Here is a 13,996-nt window from a genome sequence, read left to right as displayed (position 1 = left end):
GTGGAGTGGCTGTGGCTGGAGGTGTTTTAGCCAAGCCTGGCTGGGGCACTTAGTGCCATGGTCTGGTTGGTTGGGCAGGGCTGGGTGCTAGGTTGGGCTGGCTGAGCTTGGAGCTCTCTTCCAACCTGCTGGATTCTATGATCCTATGATTCAAAGATCCATTCCAACCCCCACTAATTTGTGCTTCTGTGATCCTCAGAGGTCCTTTCCAAACCCTACACCATTCTTTGCTTCCACAAACCACAGGAAATTTGGGAACAACCAAAAGCTATGCAGGGAAGAGGCTCCTGGAGGGAGAGAGTGAGGCAGGCATGTGGCAGGCAGCAGGCATCCCTCATGCCCGCTCTCTGCTAGCAATGCCAGGCACTGCTCTGCTCTCCATCCATCCACAGCATGGCAATCCCAGCCAGCCCAGCTGATCCAGCAGGGATCCTGGCTTCATTCCTGAGCCACCCGAAGCCGAATCCGGCCCCATTGTTTTCAATCTGTCTGCTTTCAAATTGCTCCTAAATAGCACAGTTTATCTTTGGCTGATTGAGTCTAAGAATTTCGCAATTACAGACAAATGAGGACATTCAGCATCCCATGTTATTTGCATTTTTAAGGACTAAGAATTTTGGGTCTGGTTTGTTGTTGTTGGTTTGTTTCCCTCTCCCCCCCCTCCCCCCGGCCGGCAGGATCTTTCTTTGCCTGAAGCTGTTTCGGGCTGGGGCTGAACAGTTGCATTCCGAGCTCCAACCTGTGTGTGGTACCCCCCACATATCACCTTCTCTCCTTCCCCAGCAGCCAACTCCTGCCCTTTGGGTCAGTTCTTGGGAGAAAGATGTTGAATCCCTGCATCTGTGCAGCAGGGAGGGCCAGGGAGGTGGTGGAGCTCACCCAAAGTGGTCTTTGATACTGTCACTAACAGGGTGGCCGTGCCCAAGAGGGTCTTTGTAGGGTGGTGGCTGCAGGACCACGCAATGAAGACATCCCTGTGCTCATGGTGCCAGGGAGGGACTGGATGCAACCCTCCCACACCCTCCTTCTCACAAGGCTCAACCTCTTTGACCCCTGCATCCTCATCCAGCTTCTACATTCCCATTCAGCTCCTGCATCCCCACTCAATCCCTGCATCCCCATTCAGCTCCTGCATCCCCACTCAATCCCTGCATCCCCATCCAGCCCCTGCAGCCCCACTCAGCCCCTACATCCCCACTCAGCCCCTACATTCCCACTCAGCCCCTGCAGCTCCATCCAGTCCCTGCAGCCCCACTCAGCCCCTACATCCCCACTCAGCCCCTGCATCCCCATCCAGTCCCTGCAGCCCCATCCAGCTCCTACATCCCCATCCAGCTCTTGCATCCCCATCCAGCTCCTACATCCCCACTCAGCCCCTGCATCCCCATCCAGTCCCTGCAGCCCCATCCAGCTCCTACATCCCCATCCAGCTCCTGCATCCCCTGAGCAGCTCCAGCCCCCTTAAGCCCCTCCAGTGTGTGCTCCCCACCGATCCCAGTGAGTGCTCCTCATGCAGCTGGAGAAGCAAATTCAGATCCAAATTATCTCCTTCTATTTTTTCCCCCTTTCAAATCTGTACCATTTTTTTCCCCCTCCTTTTTTCATCCACTCTCTCCAGCTGCAGGAAAGCTGTGGGGAAGGCAAACTGCACACCAGTGACCTCGCAGCATCTTAGCAGCCAGCAGCAGACCCAGCACTGGCTGTTACTGGGCTCACCCCAGCATAAAACCAGTCCTAACCTCCTCCTCAGAGGGTCCAGGTGCAGACACATGCTTCCCACAGGCAATCCCGTGGGCGATCCCACACGTTCCCACCCCACACCTGCCTGCACGGGCAGCAGCAGCCTCCGTGGGATGCTCAGCAGGGGGTCAGCAGCTCTGCAGCCTCATCCCGGCTTTTATCCCCTATTTTTGCCACAGCCTGCTGCCCGCCTGCTCCATTAGGTAGGGCTCCCTCCTTCAGGCCCCTTTTTTCTGCTCTAATTCCCTTTTCTCTTCACTTTGACCCCCTCCCACTCCCCCTCCTCCCTTCCCCTCCCTTCCTTCCAACCGCTGCTGCGGACCTCATTGATCACCTTGTCAAAACTTCCCTGCTCGTCGGGTTGGGGGAGCGAGGCTGCAGCGGGGAGGAAGAGGAAGAGGAAAGGGAGAGGTGTAATTACTCCCTCCCAACGACGCCAGGGGTCCCTGAGCTGTATGAATGATTAATTACAGCCCCGGCTCTGCGCGCTCCGAGGAGCTGCTGCTAATGCACTAAGTGCTCTCCCCAGCAAAATACCTGCTCGGAGCCCAGAGGGAGCAGAGCAAACGTGGAGTAACCACGAGGTGCAAACCTTCTGATGTCCCAATTTCCCACTTCCAGGTTTGTGGAGGCTTGGCAAGGCACCCATCCCACCCAGCTCCCGTGGGAAGCGTGTGGGAGCTGATGCCCAGCAAGCACAAGCAGATCCCCACTGCAGACAGCCAAGCAGTGCCCATTTGTGCTGGTACCCCCCACAACATCACCCTTCTCTCCTTCCCCAGCAGCCAGCTCCTGCCCTTTGGGTCAGTTCTTGGGAGAAAGATGTTGAATCCCTGCATCTGTGCAGCAGGGAGGGCCAGGGAGGTGATGGAGCTCACCCAAAGTGATCTTTGATACTGTCACTAACAGGGTGGCCATGCCCAAGAGGGTCTTAGCAGGGTGGTGGCTGCAGGACCACGCAGTGAAGGGATGCTCCAGACATCCCTGTGCTCATGGTGCCAGGAGGGACTGGGTGCAACCCCCACACACTCATTCTCACAAGGCCCAATGCTCTTTGCCCCCTGCATCTCCACCCAGCTCCTGCAGCCCCATAGAACAATAGAATCAGTCAGGGTTGGAAGGCACCACAAAGGTCATCTAATTCCAACACCTCTGCCATGGGGACACCCTACCCTAGATCAGGCTGGCCAGAGCCTCAGCCAGCCTGGCCTTAAACACCTCCAGGGATGGGGCCTCAACCAAATTCAGAGTCTCACCACTCTCATCCCCATCCAGCTGCTGCATCCCCGCTCAGCCCCTGCATCCCCATCCAGCTCCTACATCCCCACTCAGCCTCTGCATCCCCATCCAGCTCCTACATCCCCACTCAGCCCCTGCATCCCCATCCAGCTCCTACATCCCCACTCAGCCCCTGCATCCCCATCCAGCTCCTACACCCCCATTCAGCCCCTGCATCCCCATCCAGCTACTACATCCCCACTCAGCCCCTGCATCCCCATCCAGCTCCTACACCCCCATTCAGCCCCTGCATCCCCATCCAGCTCCTACATCCCCACTCAGCCCCTGCATCCCCATCCAGCTCCTACAACCTGAGTGGGAAGGTAGGAGCTGGATGGAGAATCATGGACTGAGTTGGGATGTAGAACCTGGATGGAGATGCAGAGACTGAGTGGGAATATAAGGACTGAGTGGGAATGTAGGAGCTGGATAGAGATGCAGGGACTGAGTTGGGATGCAGAAGCTGGATGGAGATGCAGGGACTGAGGGGGAATATAAGGACTGAGTGGAAATGTAGGAGCTGGCTAGAGATGCAGGGACTGAGTTGGGATGCAGGAGCTGGATAGAGATGCAGGAACTGAGTTGGGATGCAGGAGCTGGATGGAGATGCAGGGACTGAGTTGGGATGCAGGAGCTGGATGGAGATGCAGGAACTGAGTTGGGATGCCGGAGCTGGATGGGAATGCAGGGACCAAGTGGGAACGCAGGAACTGGGTGAGGATGCAGTGGTTGAAGATGGGATAGGAACTGGCTGAGCTTTGAGCTCCCTTCCAACCTGAACCATTCTATGATCCTCAGATCCTTGCCTCTCTCCAAGCTCTGAGCAGGAGCAGCTTCAGCACCTCCAAAGCCTTCCCCACTGGTCCTGGCTTTCGGTAAGGAAGCGCTGGTGGAAGTTCCCCATCATCTGCTTCGGTGTAGCTCTGCAAGAAGGACCTCATTAAAAAGGGAAATGAGGATGGCATCGTAAAAATGTTCAATTAAGTCGATCTCATCACAGTTAATATTAGAGAGGAACTTTGGGCTTTTCAGATTTTCCTCCACCATTTGGAGCTGGCAGTTAAAGAGCTTCGATCGCAGCCTCTTCGCTGGGGAAGGCAGGAGGAAGGGGCTGGGGAGGAGGAGGAGGAGGGAGGGGGGAAAGGGATTTAATTAAACATGCACCTTAGTAATGTTCATGACTAACATGACATTTCAGCAAGGCTCTGGCACTCAGCAGACACAGCAGCTGCTGGCATGCACCCAGCAAGGATGGGCACAAAGCTCCAGGACCCCACTCCCCCCTCCCCTGCTGTCATAGAATCATAGAATCAGTCAGGGCTGGAAGGGACCACAAGGATCAGCCAGGTCCAACTCCCCCTGCCGTGGGCAGGGACACTCTACCTAGAGCAGGCTGCCCACAGCCTCATCCAGCCTGGCCTTAAACATCTCCAGGGATGAGGCTTCCACCACCTCCCTGAGCAATCCCTTCCAGGCTCTCACCATGCTCATGCTGAAGAAGTTCCTTGAGTGTCACATCACACCAAGTGTCATCATTCCCCAAGCAGTGAGACTGGAGAAGCCTTTTGAGGTCATCCAGCCCAACCAGCAGCCCAGTGCCACCCTGACCACTAAGCCACATCCCAGGGTGCCATGTCCACAGGGTTTGTAACACCTCCAGGCAGCCTGTGCCAATCCCTCACCACTCTTGCAGCAAAGAAATTGTTCCTCAAGTCACAGAATCATTGAGCCAAGCAGGGTGGAAGAGAGCTCCAAGCTCAGCCAGCCCAACCTAGCACCCAGCCCTGCCCAACCAACCAGACCATGGCACTCAGTGTCCCAGCCAGGCTTGGCTTCAACAGCCAAACTAAAGCTCCCCTGCCACAACTTGAGGACATTTCCTCTTGTTCTGCTGCTTGTTCACAGAATCAACCAGGTTGGGAAAGGCCTTTGAGATGATGGAGTCCAACCTATCACCCATGCCCCAGGATGATGGGAAGGGATATTCAAACCTGCTGTTCTGGGCTTGATCAGGAAAAAGATCTCTGGTGTGCAGAAAAAGCTTCTCCTTCCTCTGCTATCACAGAATCATTCAGGTTGAAATAGACCTCACCAAGTCCAACTTTCTACCCAACACCTCCCTGACCACTAGAACGTGTCCCAGAGTGTCAGATCTACTTGTTTGTTGAGCCCCTCCAGGGATGGGGACTCCACCAGCTCCCCTGGGCAGCCTGTGCCAATGCCTGACCACTCTTGCAGCACTTGGAGGAGTGCCCAACCCCCACCTGGCTCCAGCCTCTTGTCAGGGAGTTGTAGGGAGCCACAAGGTCTCCCCTCAGCCTCCTTTTTCTCCAGGCTGAGCACCCTCAGCTGCTTCTCCCCAGCTCTGTTCTCCAGACCCTTCCCCAGCTTCATTGCCCTTCTCTGGTCCTAATCTAGAACCTCAATGCCCCAAGGTCCTGAGCACAAAGACTCTCATCCCCCAGGAGACCCCTCATGGCCCATCCCCATCCTGTAGCATCCTGGGCAACTGCTGCCTCCTTTCATCTTTCCCTCAGCTGAATTTCCCTTCCTTCAGAGCCAGGGCTGATATCAACGAGGCAGCAAATTACCCTTGATTAAAGGAAGCTTTTCAAGCCGCGGCAGCAGGTGGAGACCGCAGAGGTGAGGAGTGGAGTGAAGCCCCACGCCACGGAGGGAACAGAGACCTCCGTGGCTCCAGGCACCGAATCCTCACATCTTTGTTGTGGGACCAGGGAGAGGATCCCAAATCCTGGGACCCGGCAGGGGTCGTTCACCACCCAGAGCTGCTCTCATGCCCTCTGACTGCAGCTCGGAGCCGGACGGGAGGAGGTTGTCGCCCATGCCCCCGGGGGAGCCATCCTCTAACATTAACTAGGGGGGGGCTGATGTGGTTTGGACTGTTCTAAGTGAGAGCTGCAGCTAATGAATGGGAAACGGCAGCAGAAAGCACCAGACCTCGGATCAAAGCCTCTCTGATGTGCGCCGGAGCAGGAATTGCTGTCACAGTAACCCTGTGACAGGCTCTGGCAGCGTTGGGACAGCGATGGGGGGGGTCACATCCCAGTCTCTGCTCCCTCAAACCCATCGTGAGCCCCGATCTGGCACCAGATGGGCAGCAACGAGGGCACCCCAGCTCAGTCAGAGCACTCACACCCTGCGTGTGGGGGATTTGCACTGCCTGTGGCACCTGGAGAGGGGTGGGAGATGCTGGACCCACAGCGTGGGTGATGCTGGACCTTGGGGAAGGTGGTGGCTGGTAGAAAGACTGGAGAGGAGGAAGGGATGCTTTAGAGTGAGGGTGGGGAGACATTGGAACAGGTTGGCTCTGCCCAGGGCACTGTCCCTGAGCTGCCATGGGGAGAGGACTGGGGTTTGGGTTTCCTTCCCCAGCAATGAAACAGTTCTGGGGCTGCTTCCAGCAGGAGAGGGACATGGAGATGCTGGAATGGGTCCAGAGGATCAGAGGGGCTGCAGAAGCTCTCCTGTAAGGACAGGCTGGGAGAGTTGGGGTTGTTCAGCCTGGAGAAGGCTCCAGGGAGACCTTAGAGCAGCCTTCAAGTAGCTGAAGGGGGCTGCAGGAGAGCTGGGGAGGGACTTTTGGCAAGGGCTGGGAGTGACAGGATGAGAGGGAATGGATTGAAGCTGGAAGAGGAGAGATTGAGAGTGGAGATGAGGAAGAAATTCTTTACAGGGAGGGTGGGGAGAGGCTGGCACAGTTTGAGGGTGGTGAGACGTTGGCACAGGTTGCCCAGGGAGGTTGTGGAGCACAGAAGCACCTGGAGGTGTTCAGGACCAGGTTGTCTGAGCCCTTGAGCAACCTGTTCTAGTGGGAGGTTTTGGATGCTCCCTGCCTGGAGGTGTTCAAGCCCAGGCTGGATGAAGCTTTGAGCAACCTATGCCTGTGGGAGGTGTCCCTGCCCATGGCAGAGAGACTGGAACTGGCTGCCTTTTAAGATCCCTTCCAATCCAACCCATTCCATGTCTCTGTGATGATAATGCCAAACCATTCCATCACTCTGTGATGAAGATTCCAACCCATTCCATAACTCAGTGATGATGATTCCAATCCATTCCATGACTGTAAGATCATTCCAACCCATTCCATCACTCTGTGATGAAGATTCCAACCCATTCCATGACTCTGTGATGATGATGATGCCAACCCATTCCACCACTCTGTGATGATAATACCAAATCATTCCATCACTCTGTGATGATGATTCCATCCATTCCATGACTGTAATGATGATTCCAACCCATTCCATCACTCTGTGATGATTCCAAACCATTCCATGACTCTGTGATGATGATGCCAAACCATTCCATGTCTCTATGATGATGATTCCAACCCATTCCATAACTCAGTGATGATGATTCCACTCCATTCCATGACTGTAAGATGATTCCAACCCATTCCATCACTCTGTGATGATAATTTCAACACATTCCATGACTGTAAGATGATTCCAACCCATTCCATCACTCTGTGATGATAATTTCAACCCATTCCATGACTGTAAGATGATTCCAACCCATTCCATCACTCTGTGATGATGATGCCAACCCATTCCATGACTCTATGATTATGATGATGCCAAACCATTCCATCACTCTATGATGATGATTCCAACCCATTCCAACACTCTGTGATGATGATGTCAACCCATTCCATCACTCTATGATGATGATTCCAACCCATTCCAACACTCTGTGATGATGATGCCAACCCATTCCATGACTCTATGATGATGATGATGCCAACCCATTCCATCACTCTGTGGTGCCAATGATGATGAAACACAGGGGTGGGGAGAGGGCTGGAGCTTGGGAGCATCCGTAAGGCTTCGCTAACACTCCTCTGTGTGTGTTGTCCCCCTCCAAGGCAGGGTGGGGAAGCTCTCAAGGGCTTCTCTGCCTGTCAAAGGACTTAGTCTAATCCAGGGAGAAAAATGCAAGCCCCAGCCCAGCAGGACAGAGTGTGCTGTCTGGGGTAGAACTAATAGTTATTATCTCCATTAAGCACCACGGCTGTCAGGGAGGAATTAATTTCCAAGCAGCAAGAGATGAAAGTTTCCCATTTTTCAGGGAAATCTGCACTGGGTGAGGTTGGAGAAAGAAAAAATAACTTCAGGCTGATTAAAAATGATCCCCATTTTATTAAAACTAATTCTAATTTATCTCTCCCCTCCAGCTCCCTGCTGCCGTGGCAGCAACCCTGCCTGCTGCAGGAGGGGAGGCTGCTGAGGAGCCCCAAGGCTGGGGGCTTCTGATGGCACACCGAGGAGGCTGCCCCAGCTGGGGTGTGAGCAGCTCTGGGGTCTTGGCAAGGAGAGATTGGAGTGGCAGAGAGGTGTGGAGCTGTGGAGTTATGGAGACATGGAATCACAGAGTCATAGAGGCATGGAAACATAGAGTCATAGAGACATGGAGTCATGGAATCATAGAGTTATAGAATCATAGAGTCATGGAGTCATAGAGTCATGGAGTCATAGAGACATGGAGTCATGGAATCATAGAGTCATGGAGCCATAGAGACATAGAGTCATAGAGTCATGGAATCATAGAGTCATGGAGTCATAGAGACATGGAATCATAGAGTCATGGAGCCATAGAGACATGGAGTCATGGAATCATAGAGTCATGGAGTCATAGAGACATGGAGTCATGGAATCATAGAGTCATGGAGCCATAGAGACATGGAATCATAGAGTCATGGAGCCATAGAGACATGGAATCATAGAGTCATGGAGTCATAGAGACATAGAGTCATAGAGTCATGGAATCATAGAGTCATGGAGTCATAGAGACATGGAATCATAGAGTCATGGAGTCATAGAGACATAGAGTCATAGAGTCATGGAATCATAGAGTCATGGAGTCATAGAGACATGGAATCATAGAGTCATGGAGTCATAGAGACATAGAGTCATAGAGACATAGAGTCATAGAGACATAGAGTCATAGAGTCATAGAGACATGGAGTCATGGAATCATAGAGTCATGAAGTCATAGAGATGTAGAATCATAGAGTCATGGAATCATGGAGTCATAGAGACATGGAATCATAGAGTCATAGAGTCATGAAGTCATGGGATCAGGGAGTCATAGAATCATAGAGTCATGGAATTGTAGACTCATGGAGTCATAGACTCATGGAATCATAGTCATGGAATCATAGAGTCATGGAGTCATAGAGACATAGAGTCATGGAAACATAGAGTCATGGAGTCATGGAATCATAGAGTCATGGAATCACAGAGTCATGGAATCATGGAGTCATAGAAACATAAAGTCATGGAATCATGGGTCATGGAAACATAGAGTCATAGATTCATGGAATCATAGAACCATAGAGTCATGGAAACATGGACTCATGGAGTCACAGAGTCATGGAGTCATAGAATCATAGAGTCATAGAGACAGAATCATAGAGTCATGGAACCACAGAGTCACAGAGTCATAGAATCAAACAGGTTGGAAGAGAGCTCCAAGCTCAGCCAGCACAACCTAGCACCCAGCCCTGCCCAACCAACCAGACCATGGCACTAAGTGCCCCAGCCAGGCTTGGCTTCAACACCTCCAGCCACAGCCACTCCAGCACCTCCCTGGGCAGCCCATTCCAATGCCAATCACTCTCTCTGCCAACAACTTCCTCCAGATGTGATGGTGCTGGGTTGAAGGTTGGACTTGATGAGAAAAAGAGGTTTGTTTTGTTGAATTGACCTTAAAACAAGGCTGAGAGGAAGAGGAAGAGGAGGTGGAACCTGACCTCAGCACTGATTTCCTGGGGGCTTGCCCCACTTTGGAACCTGGACCACTCCAGATGTGGGTTGCAGGTTGGATTCAATGACCTTTGAGGTCTTTTCCAATCCCTCACACTCCTTCCCAACACCAAAACCAAAAAAGCCAACCCCACTCCCAACCTTCCCAACCCTTCTCCTTGCAGGGAGCAGATCCCAGTGGGGAGGGGCTGAAATTCATGAAAAATAGGAGGAATAAAAAAAAAAAACCAAGAACAAACCTCAAAATTCCAACCTGGGAACAAGCACTAGGAGGGAGGATGGGGAGAGAAGGGCTTGGTAGTGCCATGAGCTGCCAGTGGGGCCAGGCAGCAGCAGCTCCAGCAGCTCTGCCAGTCGATTTATCTGGCTGCAAAGAAATAAACCCACGAGGATCCTGCTTCAATATCTTTGCCAAGATGTTGTGAGAGGAGGGGGGGAGGGAAAAAAAGAGAGAGAGAGAGGAAGAAAGAGAGAAAATCAATTAGCTGCTAATGACATTAGAGCAGGTTGGGAGCTGGAACAGCTTTGCAGGAGCAGTAAGTGGCGGTGAGATGCAGTCAGTCAGAGGCCGGCAGTGAAAGATGGGAGCTCGCTCTCCTTTTATTAGCAGCAGCTCAATGTTACTCATCTCATTAAGGTTATTAATAAGCTGATCACCCACCAACACACAGACACACCCCCCCCCCCCCCATCCCTCCTCTGTCTCCCCACCACCTCCAAGCCTGGCAGGGTCTGATGGGGTAAGGCTCATTCTAACCTACCTCCCACAGCCAGGCACTTTGCTCATCCCAAATCAGGAGGCTTTAGTGAGCTGTCAGCCCAATTAAATGAGAAGAGATCCCAAAAAAAACCAGCTTTTAAATGGGTTTGGGGTTTTTTTTTTAGGGTTTTGGGTTGTGTTTTATTTTTTTTATCCCCTTCCAAAAATATTTCTGTGCTGGACTTTGAGCTCTGGGGCAGCTTTGCAAGGGTTGGTTTTGATCCTCCTTTCACTGCAGAGCTTCCGTCCTGCCTCTGCCCCGCCGAGGATGTTCTATTGTCACAGCTAAAGCGTTTTCCTTTCTGTTTAAAGCCTCTGAGGAAGGATTCTCCTGCATATTCAGAGGTAGCAGCTTCCCCCTTTCTGACTGAGCTCGAATCAATTTGAAAGAAGGGCACACGCACAAAAAAAAAGCCACCCAAAAGCATCACCTCAGTGCCAAGTAACTCCTGGAAAATTGAATCCTGCTGTCACCAGGAGCTCCAACATCTGCTGCTCCTCCAGCATGCACAGGGTTACAACCCCCCCATACACACACACCCCCCTCAGCAAACATCCACCAACCCTAGTTTGATTGTGGTGGGCTGGATCCTCCCCCCAGATGGCTTCCCAAGGCCACAGCAGAGCTACAAGCTCAGCACTCATCCCAAAATAAGGAGGAGGAGTCCTCCCCCCAGTGCCTGGACTCAGTTTCTCTCACTGCACAGATAAGGAGAAGGAATCCTCCCTCCAGTGCCTGGACTCAGTTTCCCTCACTGCACAGAATAAGGAGAAGGAATCCTCCCCCCAGTGCCTGGACTCAGTTTCCCTCACTGCACAGATAAGGAGGAGGAATCCTCCCCCACCCAGTGCCTGGACTCAGTTTCCCTCACTGCACAGAATAAGGAGGAGTCCTCCCCCACCCAGTGCCTGGACTCAGTTTCCCCTCACTGCACAGATAAGAAGGAGGAATCCTCCCCCCAGTGCCTGGACTCAGTTCCCCTCACTGCACAGATAAGAAGGAGGAGTCCTCCCCCCAGTGCAGGGACTAAGTTTCCCTCACTGCACAGAATAAGGAGGAGGAATCCCCCCCCCAGTGCCTGGACTCAGTTCCCCTCACTGCACAGACAGTGGGTGACACCCATGGCACCCCCAAGTTCTCCTCAAGGCTGGGTCCCAGGTTGGAATTTTGGGGGAGGTATGTGGGGAGTGTCCTCCTATTTGTCTTGACTTTCAGCCCCCTGGGATCTACTTAGAAGCAGAGAATGGGTTAGGTTGGAAGGGACCTCAAGGATCATCCAGCTCCATAGGCAGGGAGGATGCCACTAGAGCAGCTCAAGGGCTCAGCCAACCTGGTCCTGAACACCTCCAGGGAGGTTGTGGAGCACAGAAGCACCCAATGTGATCTTTGATCACATTGGGTGCTTCTGTGCTCCACAACCTCCCTGGGAAACCTGTGCCAGGGTCTCACCACCCTCAACCTGTGCCAGTCTCTCCCCACCCTCAACCTGTGCCAGTCTCTCACCACCCTCACTGCAAACAACTTCTTCCTCATCTCCAGTTTCAATCTTCCCCTCTGCCACTTTCAATCCATCCTCTCTCATCCTGCCTCACTCCCAGTCCTTGTCACAAGTCCCTCCCCAGCTCTCCTGCAGCCCCTTCAGGTCCTGGAAGGTTGTTCTAAGCTCTCCCCGGAGCCTTCTCTCCTCCAGGCTTTAACAGCCCCAAACTCCTTCAGTCTGTCCTCGTAGTGGAGGTGCTCCACAGCTCTCTGCTCATCTCTGGACCTTCTCCAACATGTCCATGACCTTCTTGTGCATGTGGTGTTGGAAAGGGGTGTAAGGGATTGGAGAAGACCTCAAAGATCATCAAGCCCAACCTTCAACCCAGCATCACCACATCTGCAGTGGTCCAGGTGCCAAAATGGGGCAGTGCTGAGATCAGGCTCCAACTCCTCCTCCTCTTCCTCCTCCACCTCCTCCTCCACTTTCACTTCCTCCTCCTCCTCCTCCTTCTCCACCTCCTCTTCCACCTCTTCCTCCACCTCCTTCTCCTCCACCTCCTTCTCCTCTTCCTTTTGCCCCCTGTTTTAAGGTCAATGCAGCAAACCAAATCCCTGTTTCTCTCTCCCAGCTCCATGGATTATTTTCAGGCACAGAAAACCGAGCACCTGCAGGCAGCAGGACTCCCCAGATGCCACCAACAGCTCCTGGACCACAAAGCCATCATCACATCTCACAGCAGCATCCCTTATCCTGCCTCACCACCAGCTGCAAGCGTTTTGGTGCCTGGCTTGGAGCAACCATCTCAATCTCCCCACTCCCAGCAGCAAGCAGTTGTGGTAGCTGCAAAACCAACCTCAGCTCCCCCATTCTCTGAAGGGAACCATCCCAAAGGCAAGAGAGGGAAAGGGCCTGGGGCAGCAGCTGAAGCCAGCACCAGTCGATGGCTCTGCAGGTTTCATGCCCAAGAGCAGCCCACAGGAAAAGGTCATTCCCCTGCCATAGCTTCAGCATTTATTGACCAAGCTCTGAAACAGCAAAATAATTTAATAGCTTAATAAATGGGATCGATGCAGGCAGGGGAGGGGAGCAGCAGTGAGGAGCCAGAGCTGCTGGTGTCACTCCTGCATGTGCTGGGCCTGGGGACGTGGCTGAGATCCAGGGGGATTATCCCAGCTGGCAGTGAGCACAGCGCATGGCTGAGTGGGCTGGGAAGGGGCAGGACTTGCCCCGAGGATTTGCTTCCAGTTGGAGGGTGAAAATGGGAGGGGGAGCACCACAGAAAGTCTTGGTTTGGTGGTGAAGGCAGCAGCAAAAGAGAGCACCCAGAGGGGGGGTGGGGAGCTCAGCAAAAAAAAAGGAGAGCTCAGTACGGAGAGAAAAAAAGGGGAGGGGAGAGCCTGAAATAAAAGGGGACCCAGCAAAAATGGGAGCCAGGGGGGGAAAGGACCCAGCAAAAATGGGAGGTGGGGAGGGGAAAGACTCAGTTAAAAAGGGAGCCAGGGGGGGAAAGGACCCAGCAAAAATGGGAGCGAGGGGGGGTGGGGAGAAAAAGACTCAGTTAAAAAGGGAGCCACGGCGTGGGGGTGGGGGGAGATCTGGCAAAAAAATGATCCAGGTGGGAGAAAAGATCCAGCAAAAAAGGGAGCCATGGGGGCAAAAAGACTCAGTAAAAAAGGGAGCTTGGGGTGGGGGAAAGACCCAGCAAAAAAGGGAGCCAGAGGGGGGAAAGATCCAGCAAAAAAGGGAGCCAGAGGGGAAAGATCCAGCAAAAAAGGGAGCCAGGGGGGAAAGATCCAGCAAAAAAGGGAGCCAGGGGGGAAAGATCCAGCAAAAAAGGGAGCCAGGGAGGCAAAAAGACTCAGTAAAAAAGGGAACTTGGGGTGGGGGAAAGATCCAGCAAAAAAGAGAGCCAGGGAAGGGGAAAAGATCCAGTAGAAAAGGGAGCCAGA

This window comes from Pogoniulus pusillus, chromosome 37 (assembly GCF_015220805.1).
Source record: "Pogoniulus pusillus isolate bPogPus1 chromosome 37, bPogPus1.pri, whole genome shotgun sequence".
Classification (NCBI taxonomy): domain Eukaryota; kingdom Metazoa; phylum Chordata; class Aves; order Piciformes; family Lybiidae; genus Pogoniulus; species Pogoniulus pusillus.
Note: the sequence above shows the minus strand (reverse complement) of the source record.